Consider the following 11,687-nt stretch of genomic DNA (forward strand, 5'->3'; position numbering starts at 1 on the left):
AAAAAAAAAAAAAAAAAAAAAAAAAAAAAGCATCAAAATAATTTTAAAATATGGTTTCCTGGGGAGGAGCACACAGGGGCTTCTTTATTTAAAAATGAGTGATAGGTGTACTTATGTTTCATTTTTTTATCTGAAAGTTTGTACCTTTTGCTCACCTTTATCCCGTTCTCCTACCCACTACCTCCCACCTCTTATAACCTCTTGTATGAGTTTGGTTTTTTGCTTTTGTTTTTTAGATTCCACGTATAAGTGATGCAGTATTTGTCTTTCTCTATCTGACTTACTTCATTTAACATAATGCTCTCAAGGTCCATACATGTTGTTGCAAATGATAGGATTTCCTTCTTTTTGATGGCTGAGTAATATTCCATTGTGAAGTTGGATAACAACTTCTTTATCCATTCATTTGTCAGTGGACATTTAGGTTGTTTCCATGTATTAGCTATTATAGATAATGCTGCTGTGAATATGGGGATACAGATATTTCTTCAACATAGTGTTTGCATTTCCTTTGAGTATACTTCAGGAAGTAGAGTTGCTGAATCTTACGGTAACTCTATTTTCAGTTTTTGGACAAACCTCCATACTGTTTCCCATAGCAGCTGTGCCAATTTACATTCCCACCAACAATTTACAAGGGTTCTCTTTTCTCCATATCCTCAGCAACACTTGGTACCTCTTGTCTTTTTTATGTTAGCCATTCTAACAGGTGTGAAGTGATATCGCATTGTAGTCTTGATTTGCATTTCTTTGATAATTAGTGATGTTGAACACCTTTTCATGTACCTGTTGGTCATTTATATTCTTCTTTGGAAAAATGTCTATTCAGGTGCTTTTCCCATGTGTAATTGATTTATTTGGGACTTTTTTTGAGGGGGGGTCTATTGAGTTATGTGAATTCTTTATATATTTTGGAGATTAGCCCCCAATCAGGTATATAGTTTGTAAATATTTTTTTTCCATTCCATAGGTTAACTTTTCATTTTGTTGATCGTTTCTTTTGCTATGTGGAAACTTTTTAGTTCTATGTAGCCCCACTTATTTTGGCTTTTGTTGCGTATGCTTTTAGTGTCATATCCAAAACATCATTGCCATGACCCATGTCAAGGAGCTTTTCTCCTGTTTTCTTCTCGGACTTTTATGGTTTCCAGTCTTACCTTTAAGTCGTTCATTCATTTAAGGTTAATTTTTGTGAGTAGTGTAATATAGGGGTCTAGTTTCATTCTTTTACATGTGAGTGTCCCATTTCCCCAGCATAATTTATTGAAGAGACTGCCTTTTCTCTATTACGTATTCTTGGCTCCCCTGTTAAATATTAGTTGACAGTATGTGCATGGGTTTATTTCTGGGCTCTCAGTTCTGCTTATGTTTCTATTGTTATTTTTAAGCACTTGACATCTGTTGTGAGTCTTGTGTGTGTGCAGCTTAGATATGTAATAAAAACAAAACCCGCAGAGAATAGAAAGGAAACCTTGTTTTAGACATTAAGTGCATGCAAAACCAAAACAAAAACTAAAACACTTAGAGGCTTGACAAAATATTGGCAAAAGTAATCCTCTCAAAGAAAAGGAAGAAACAATATAGAAGAATAATATAGGGAGAAAACTGGTTGAAAGGGAAATGGACATTGGTGAGGGAATTGTCGTTTGTGAGCATAGTGTTAGGTCACAGAAAGGAAACTTGGTCTATTTCATAGTTTTTCTAAGATTTTCTTCCATTCAATTTATATATTTTTCTACTATGAAATGTAACCTGCAAAAGCAATCCCTTCTGTTCATTCAGTGGCATCATGTAATTCTTTTAAGTGAGTATATTTGGGGGATTGGATTAGATTTGTAAAAAATAATTAAAAGAAATCACCAAAAGGTTATTACTAGACATAGAAGGCTAATTATGTGTTAGTGGCCAAATCAGTGATTCTCAAGTTGTAACGTGCATATATATCACTTGGGAATTTCTGTCAAAATTCAGATTTTGACGCAGTAGATCTGGGAGGTGAGGCTGTCAGTTCTATGCATCTGATAGGTTCCAAATGTAATGCCTGTGCTACTGTCCATGCATCACACTATGAGTAGTAGGGATTCAAAGTCTTTCCTATAGATGATATTTAAAATTTATAATAATCTAAGTTGTGGAGTTTTTAGGGATAGATACGTTTAAATAATAAGTATTTGCACTATAATGCTAAAAGTAGAAACATAGGCAATGAGGATAATTTTCCAAGAACTGTAGATAGTGAACTTACAATTCCAGAGGTCTGTGTTCCATTTCTTGACATAAAGATTGTCTACTTCTTGACTAATGTTCTGCTTGTAATGCCAGAAAACAGTGATTTTCTTTTTTTTTGGAAATGAAATTTCAAGGTGATCTCAAGTGCTCCTTAGATTTTAATATTTCTTGGCTAATATTCAGTGTCTGCTGCCTTAAAAAAAGAAAGGTGTGTTAAATTATTTTCAGAATCTAAGAGCATATGGTTTGGGTTTATTAATTTCTATTTAATGAACAGGATATTTAACTTAAAAAAGTCCTGTTCTGAGTGTTATTTTTTGTTACAAGGTCTGCTTTGAAGATATGAATGATGCTTCTTGTCCCATCTTGTTTGGTAGGATATAGGCAATTCTGTTTAATCTAAGCTTTTTATCTTTTGTCCTTGGGTAAGGTAAAAAAATTCAAATTCATTTTTAGTTAATTTATTCTGTCACAGATCCTGAATCAGGAGTTTAAAGTCACTGTCTGACAAGAAAATGTCAACATCTGTTGAGGTGATTTATTATTTATGTATTGATATTAGATTTTATGGCACTTTTCCTGTGAGGAGCTGAGAGTCTTCTACATATAATTCTTACACTTTTCAAATACCTTTCACAAGAAACACTTCCAAGCATCCCAACATGAAAAGTGACAGAAAATGAACCAAATGAAGAAAACAAGAAGAGGACCCAAGGGCAAATAATCAGAGGCTTAAATAGGAGGTGTGTCTAAAACTTAAGTACTCACTTTGTGAGGCCACTGGGGATGCCTGTGTCTCTGCCAAAGCTTTCCCCCTGCACGTCTGCCATCAGTGCATCCTTCCTGGCTCCCAGATGGTTCTGTCCTCTGTGGCTACCTCATCTGTACTGTGAGCTTCCAACATTCTGCTGATTAGGGTAACCCCAGAACTGACTGTGGTAATGAGACCTCAGGCCCACCAAATGATCCTTGCTCTACTCCTGCAGATAATAGAATTTCTTGGAAGGTGCATTTATGGTGGGCAGGAAAGTAAAGGTTCTTAAAATATGTTGTATACTATTTCATCAGACTTATTACGTGTGGCCATTGTTAATTATTTAATTAAATAACAAAATAATTTTAATTGTTTTAAATAAATGAGGTAAGATTGAACAAACTTATTGAGGGATTTTATGAAGACTAGAGATATCAAAACACACTTTGAATGTTTTATATTTCATTTATGGTTAAAATTGTTGCTGAAAAATTAGAAAATGTGTTCAAATTAGATGATTACATATATATCTGATTTTATGTAGTGCCTAAATACTTTGTTTTTCAATATTTTTTAATAAGAACAATTTCACTATTGATATACTTTTTTAAAAAAATCTTTCTTTATTGGGAAATATGTACATTTGGTTTGACAGCTGGGGCAAAGGGAAATAACTTCTCTTTAACTTTTTTAGAAATTCATAGTCTGAAATATGTTATAAAAGGACTAAATATTTCCTCGGAAGTAATGTGGAATCTTGCTGAGATAATAAGTATATAATTTTAATGGTAAGATTTGATAATTCTTTATTGTTGACTCATACTAACTCTGTCTGCCTTCATTTTTCTAATAGAAAATAGAACCACAAAATAAAAGATGATATTAGGCAAAAAGCAGGAAAGTATGGCATGGTGTTACATTTTGAAAATGAAAGTTACTAAAGTAATTCAATATTCACTGTTTTCTAAAATGTATCTGATAACTTAAGGGTCCTAGAACCCTAACCAACACCCCCAACTATTTAAACTGAAATTCATTGCTGGAATCAATGAGGCAAAGAATAACAAATAACTTGCCTACAAACAGAAGAGTGAGCATTTTCCTATGGAAGATGAAAGATAAAATAAGGGTTGAGCTTTGTTATTTTATTAATAAGAGTGAAAATAAAAATACATCTACTCTGACTTAAGTTCATGACCACGGAGAGAAGCAGAGGCTAGAGACCACTGGACTTAGTTTTCTATTTTTACCTCTGATGCAAGCTGTGTTCCATAAAGCCACCATATGAATTATTTCTCCCCTATATATTACACCTCTGTTGTATTCTTTGTGCTGAGGAGTATATCAAATCAGTGACTGAAACGAGCAAGTGTTAGAGATACACGTGTTTCTGAAATAGAGTATCTGTCATCTTTCATGGTGTCTTTAAGCTAAACTTGTGGAGAAAGGAACTTAAAATAATACCCATTGTTTTCATTAATCCTTGAAGAAACATTTGGATTTCAACACTTTCCTTGCTGAGAACATATTTATCTGAAACAGATGTCTTGATGAAACATTTCCTAAGATGGGTCTGACTTCTCCATTACAAAAAGGCCACTCATACCAGTTTAGTATTTTTTTCAATATATTTCTTTATTACAATATAGACCCTGGCCTTTTATGTAGCTTGCTGAAATCATCTAGTGTGTTTCAGCCTCTCCATATGTTAAAAAGGAATAACAAAATCCTCTTCCTGTGTCTTGATACTGTGAACAATAGCCTCTTCAGTTGCTTAGACTTCTTTGGAAGAAGCATTGTTATCTATAGTGTCTAAGAAGGTTTCATGCTGGTGAGAGCTTAGAGAAGCTGAAGTGTGAATTAGGCTGTAAGGAACAGATAGGACTTACCTGACCACAGAGGTGTAAAATGCATGGAGAATGGGAAACCAGAGTTCAGCTGGAATGAAGGAAACAAGTAGTAGAATTTGAAACCAAAAACTTGATAACAGTAGGTGGGGACAGGAGGTGGGGCTTAAACCCTGGGTGAGGGGTTGATAGGCACTTCTGAGTATTGACCATTGGAAAGCACAGGAATGACATGGTGAAGGCAGTGCTTTCACATAATTTTGAGAACTGTGTAGGAAATGTGTCTAGTGCATACCTGAGGCCAACTTGACAAGGACCTGAAACAGAATGGCACCATTTAGAATGAAAAGGCAGGGATACAGATGGCAAATATTTCAAAGGAAGCCTCCATAAGGATTAGATAGAGACTGATAGAGAGTAAGGAATAAAGTTGTTCCTTTAAAGTTGTCCCAAGGGTTTTGCCTAAAGCATTAGGAAAATGCTTTTTAATGTTTTAAAGGGGAAATCAAGGCAGATGACGACACTGGTTTTAAAAAAAATGTTAATTTAGATTTTAGACATGTTGAATTTAAGAATAAGAAATTTCCAGAAGAGAATAAGATTCTTTGAGGAGACGAAGGGACAATATAGATTTGGGAATTAATTTTTATAATATTTAAACCAAAAGGCTTGTAAGAGAAATTGACTAGACTTTGGATAAAATAAGTAGTTAGCTTTAATAAATTTAAGTTTTTGAGAAGTAGCATTGCATCAATTAATATTGGTCTGAGTGAAGATAATTTGGAGGCATTGGACCAATTACTGCACATTTTTCCCTAATTATAAAAGTAAGGTTTGTCATTGTAGAACATTTTTTAAAATGATGGAAAATATAAACAAGGAAGAAAAAAAGCAGCCTTCAAATCACCACCCACAGCAACAACTATTAATTTTATTTTTAACATCTTTATTGGGGTATAATTGCTTTACAATGGTGTGTTAGTTTCTGCTTTATAACACAGTGAATCAGTTATACATATACATATGTTCCCATATCTCTTCCCTCTTTGTCTCCCACCCTCCCTATCCCACCCCTCCAGGCAGCCACAAAGAACCTATCCGGTATCCCTGTGCCATGCGGCTGCTTGCCACTGGCTATCTACCTTACGTTTGTTAGTATATATATGTCCATGTCTCCCTCTCGCCCTATCACACCTCACCCTTCCACCTCCCCATATCCTCAAGTCTGTTCTCCAGTAGGTCTGTGTCTTTATTCCTGTTTTACCACTAGGTTCTTCAAGACATTTTTTTTTTCTTAAATTCCATATATATGTGTTAGCATACGGTATTTGTCCTTCTCTTTCTCACTTACTTCACTCTGTATGACAGACTCTAGGTCTATCCACCTCATTACAAATAGCTCAATTTCATTTCTTTTTATGGCTGAGTAATATTCCATTGTATATATGTGCCACATCTTCTTTATCCATTCATCCGACGATGGGCACTTAGGTTGTTTCCATCTCCGGGCTATTGTAAATAGAGCTGCAATGAACATTTTGGTACATGACTCTTTCTGAATTCTGGTTTCCTCAGGGTATATACCTAGTAGTGGGATTGCTGGGTCATATGGTAGTTCTATTTGTAGTTTTTTAAGGAACCTCCATACTGTTCTCCATAGTGGCTGAACCAATTCACATTCCCACCAGCAGTGCAAGAGTGTTCCCTTTTCTCCACACCCTCTCCAGCATTTATTGTTTCTAGATTTTTTGATGATGGCCATTCTGACTGGTGTGAGATGATATCTCATTGTAGTTTTGATTTGCATTTCTCTAATGATTAATGATGTTGAGCATTCTTTCATGTGTTTGTTGGCAGTCTGTATATCTTCTTTGGAGAAATGTCTATTTAGGTCTTCTGCCCATTTTTGGATTGGGTTGTTTATTTTTTTGTTATTGAGCTGCATGAGCTGCCTGTAAATTTTAGAGATTAATCCTTTGTCAGTTGATTCATTTGCAAATATTTTCTCCCATTCTGAGGGCTGTCTTTTGGTCTTGTTTATGGTTTCCTTTGCTGTGCAAAAGCTTTGAAGTTTCATTAGGTCCCATTTGTTTATTTTTGTTTTTATCTCCATTACTCTAGGAGATGGGTCAAGAAGGATCTTGCTGTGATTTATGTCATAGAGTGTTCTGCCTATGTTTTCCTCTAAGAGTTTGATAGTTTCTGGCCTTACATTTAGGTCTTTAATCCATTTTGAGCTTATTTTTGTGTATGGTGTTAGGGAGTGATCTAATCTCATACTTTTACATGTACCTATCCAATTTTCCCAGCACCACTTATTGAAGAGGCTGTCCTTTCTCCACTGTATATTCCTGCCACCTTTATCAAAGATAAGGTGACCATATGTGCATGGGTTTATCTCTGGGCTTTCTATCCTATTCCATTGATCTATCTTTCTGTTTTTGTGCCAGTACCATACTGTCTTGATTACTGTAGCTTTGTAGTATAGTCTGAAGTCAGGCAGCCTGATTCCTCCAGCTCCATTTTTTGTTCTCAAGATTGCTTTGGCTATTCGGGGTCTTTTGTGTTTCCATACAAATTGTGAAATTTTTTGTTCTAGTTCTGTGAAAAATGCCAGTGGTAGTTTGATAGGGATTGCATTGAATCTATAGATTGCTTTGGGAAGTAGAGTCATTTTCACAATGTTGATTCTTCCAATCCAAGAACATGGTATATCTCTCCATCTGTTTGTATCATCTTTAATTTCTTTCATCAGTGTCTTATAATTTTCTGCATACAGGTCTTTTGTCTCCTTAGGTAGGTTTATTCCTAGATATTTTATTCTTTTTGTTGCAATGGTAAATGGGAGTGTTTTCTTGATTTCACTTTCAGATTTTTCATCATTAGTATATAGGAATGCCAGAGATTTCTGTGCATTAATTTTGTATCCTGCTACTTTACCAAATTCATTGATTAGCTCTAGTAGTTTTCTGGTAGCATCTTTAGGATTCTCTATGTAGAGTATCATGTCATCTGCAAACAGTGACAGCTTTACTTCTTCTTTTCCGATTTGGATTCCTTTTATTTCCTTTTCTTCTCTGATTGCTGTGGCTAAAACTTCCAAAACTATGTTGAATAAGAGTGGTGAGAGTGGGCAACCTTGTCTTGTTCCTGACCTTAGTGGAAATGCTTTCAGTTTTTCGCCATTGAGGATGATGTTGGCTGTGGGCTTGTCATATACGGCCTTTATTATATTGAGGAAAGTTCCCTCTACACCTACTTTCTGCAGGGTTTTTATCATAAATGGGTGTTGAATTTTGTCAAAAGCTTTCTCTGCATCTATTGAGATGATCATATGGTTTTTCTCCTTCAATTTGTTAATATGGTTAATCACATTGATAGATTTGCGTATATTGAAGAATCCTTGCATTCCTGGAATAAACCCCACTTGATCATGGTGTATGATCCTTTTAATGTGCTGTTGGATTCTGTTTGCTAGTATTTTGTTGAGGATTTTTGCATCTATGTTCATCAGTGATATTGGCCTGTAGTTTTCTTTCTTTGTGACATCCTTGTCTGGTTTTGGTATCAAGGTGATGGTGGCCTCGTAGAATGAGTTTGGGAGTGTTCCTCCCTCTGCTATATTTTGGAAGAGTTTGAGAAGAATAGGTGTTAGCTCTTCTCTAAATGTTTGATAGAATTCGCCTGTGAAGCCATCTGGTCCTGGGCTTTTGTTTGTTGGAAGATTTTTAATCACAGTTTCAATTTCAGTGTTTGTGATTGGTCTGTTCATATTTTCTATTTCTTCCTGATTCAGTCTTGGCAGTTTGTGCATTTCTAAGAATTTGTCCATTTCTTCCAGATTGTCCATTTTATTGGCATAGAGTTGCTTGTAGTAATCCCTCATGATTTTTTGTATTTCTGCAGTGTCAGTTGTTACTTCTCCTTTTTCATTTCTGATTCTATTGATTTGAGTCTTCTCCCTTATTTTCTTGATGAGTCTGGCTAATGGTTTATCAATTTTGTTAATCTTCTCAAAGAACCAGCTTTTAGTTTTATTGATCTTTGCTATTGTTTCCTTCATTTCTTTTTCATTTATTTCTGATCTGATTTTTATGATTTCTTTCCTTCTGCTAACTCTGGGGTTTTTTTGTTCTTCTTTCTCTAATTGCTTGAGGTGCAAGGTTAGGTTGTTTATTCGAGATGTTTCCTGCTTCTTAAGGTGGGCTTGTATTGCTATAAACTTCCCTCTTAGAACTGCTTTTGCTGCATCCCATAGGTTTTGGGTCGTTGTATCTCCATTGTCATTTGTTTCTAGGTATTTTTTAATTTCCTCTTTGATTTCTTCAGTGATCACTTCGTTACTAAGTAGTGTATTGTTTAGCCTCCATGTGTTTGTATTTTTTACTGCTCTTTTCCTATAATTGATATCTAATCTCATGGCGTTGTGGTCGGAAAAGATACTTGATATAATTTCAATTTTCTTAAATTTACCAAGGCTTGATTTGTGACCCAAGATATGATCTATCCTGGAGAATGTTCCATGAGCACTTGAGAAAAATGTGTATTCTGTTGTTTTTGGATGGAGTGTCCTATAAATATCAATTAAGTCCATCCTGTTTAATGTATCATTTAAAGCTTGTGTTTCCTTATTTATTTTCATTTTGGATGATCTGTCCATTGGTGAAAGTGGGGTGTTGAAGTCCCCTACTATGAATGTGTTACTGTCGATTTCCCCTTTTATGGCTGCTAGTTTTTGCCTTATGTATTGAGGTGCTCCTATGTTGGGTGCATAAATATTTACAATTGTTATATCTTCTTCTTGGATCGATCCCTTAATCATTATGTAGTGTCCTTCTTTGTCTCTTCTGATAGTCCTTATTTTAAAGTCTATTTTGTCTGATATGAGAATTGCTACTCCAGCTTTCTTTTGGTTTCCATTTGCATGGAATATCTTTTTCCATCCCCTTACTTTCAGTCTGTATGTGTCTCTAGGTCTGAAGTGGGTCTCTTGTAGACAGCATATATATGGGTCTTGTTTTTGTATCCATTCAGCCAATCTGTGTCTTTTGGTGGGAGCATTTAGTCCATTTACATTTAAGGTAATTATCGATATGTATGTTCCTATTCCCATTTTCTAAATTGTTTTGGGTTCGTTATTATAGGACTTTTCCTTCTCTTGTGTTTTTGTCTAGAGAAGTTCCTTTAGCATTTGTTGTAAAGCTCGTTTGGTGGTGCTGAACTCTCTCAGCTTTTGCTTGTCTGTAAAGGTTTTAATTTCTCCATCAAATCTGAATGAGATCCTTGCTGGGTAGAGTAATCTGTGTTGCAGGTTTTTCTCCTTCAACACTTTTAGTATGTCCTGCCACTCCCTTCTGGCTTGTAGAGTTTCTGCTGAGAGATCAGCTGTTAACCTTATGGGGATTCCCTTGTGTGTTATTTGTTGTTTTTCCCTTGCTGCTTTTAATATGCTTTCTTTGTATTTAGTTTTTGACAGTTTGATTAATATGTGTCTTGGCGTATTTCTCCTTGAATTTATCCTCTATGGGACTCTCTGTGCTTCCTGGACTTGATTAACTATTTCCTTTCCTATATTAGGGAAGTTTTCAACTATAATCTCTTCAAATATTTTCTCAGTCCCTTTCTTTTTCTCTTCTTCTTCTGGAACCCCTATAATTCGAATGTTGGTGTGTTTAATGTTGTCCCAGAGGTCTCTGAACTGTCCTCAATTCTTTTCATTCTTTTTTCTTTATTCTGCTCTGCAGTAGTTATTTCCACTATTTTATCTTCCAGGTCACTTATCCGTTCTTCTGCCTCATTTATTCTGCTATTGATCCCATCTAGAGTATTTTTCATTTCATTTATTGTGTTGTTCATCATTGTCTGTTTCATCTTTATTTCTTCTAGGTCCTTATTAACTGTTTCTTGCATTTTGTCCATTCTATTTCCTAGATTTTGGATCTTTGCTATCATTATTCTGAACTCTTTTTCAGGTAGACTGCCTATTTCCTCTTCATTTGTTAGGTCTGGTGTGTTTTTATCTTGCTCCTTCATCTGCTGTGTGTTTTTCTGTCTTCTCATTTTGCTTATCTTACTGTGATTGGGTTCACCTTTTTGCAGGCTGCAAGTTCGTAGCTCCTGTTGTTTTTGATGTCTGTCTCCAGTGGCTAAGGTTGGTTCAGTGGGTTGTGTAGGCTTCCTGGTGGAGGGCACTAGTGGCTGTGTTGTGGTGTATGAGGCTAGATCTTGTCTCTCTAGTGGGCAGGTCCACGTCTGGTGGTGTGTTTTGGGGTGTCTGTGGACTTATTATGATTTTATGCAGCCTCTCTGCTAGTGGGTGGGGTTGTGTTCCTGTCTTGCTATATGGTTGGCATAGGTTGTCCAGCACTGTAGCTTGCTGGTCGTTGAGTGAAGCTGGGTGCTGGTGCTGAGATGGAGATCTTTGGGAGATTTTCGCCGTTTTATATTATGTGGGGCTGGGAGGTCTCTTGTGGACCAGTGTCCTGAAGTTGGCTCTCCCACCTCAGAGGCAGAGTCCTGACTCCTGGCTGGAGTAGCAAGAGCCTTTCATCCACTCGGCTCAGAATAAAAGGGAGAGAAAGTAGAGAGAATTAGTAGAAGTAGGAGGAAATAGGAAAGAAAGAAAGCACGAAAGAAAGGAGGGAAGGAAGGAAAAAATACAGAAAGAAAGAAGATACAGTAAAATAAAATAAAGTTATTGAATTAAAAAAATAATTATTTAGAGAAAGAGAAAAAAAAAAAAGGGACGGATAGAACCTTAGGACAAATGGTGGAAGCAAAGCTATAGAGACAAATAAAATAAAATAAAGTATAATAAAGTTATTGAATTAAAAAAATAATTATTTAGAGGAAAAAAA

At 35.7% G+C, this 11,687-nt stretch overlaps 1 pseudogene; it reads right to left on the reverse strand.

Moving 5' to 3' along the window:
• The window catches only part of LOC103076423 (putative tubulin-like protein alpha-4B), a 57,245-nt pseudogene that overhangs the window by 33,875 nt on the left and 11,683 nt on the right, over nt 1-11,687 (reverse strand).

This window comes from Lipotes vexillifer, unplaced genomic scaffold, assembly GCF_000442215.2.
Source record: "Lipotes vexillifer unplaced genomic scaffold, Lipotes_vexillifer_v1.1 scaffold510, whole genome shotgun sequence".
Taxonomy (NCBI): Eukaryota; Metazoa; Chordata; class Mammalia; order Artiodactyla; family Lipotidae; genus Lipotes; species Lipotes vexillifer.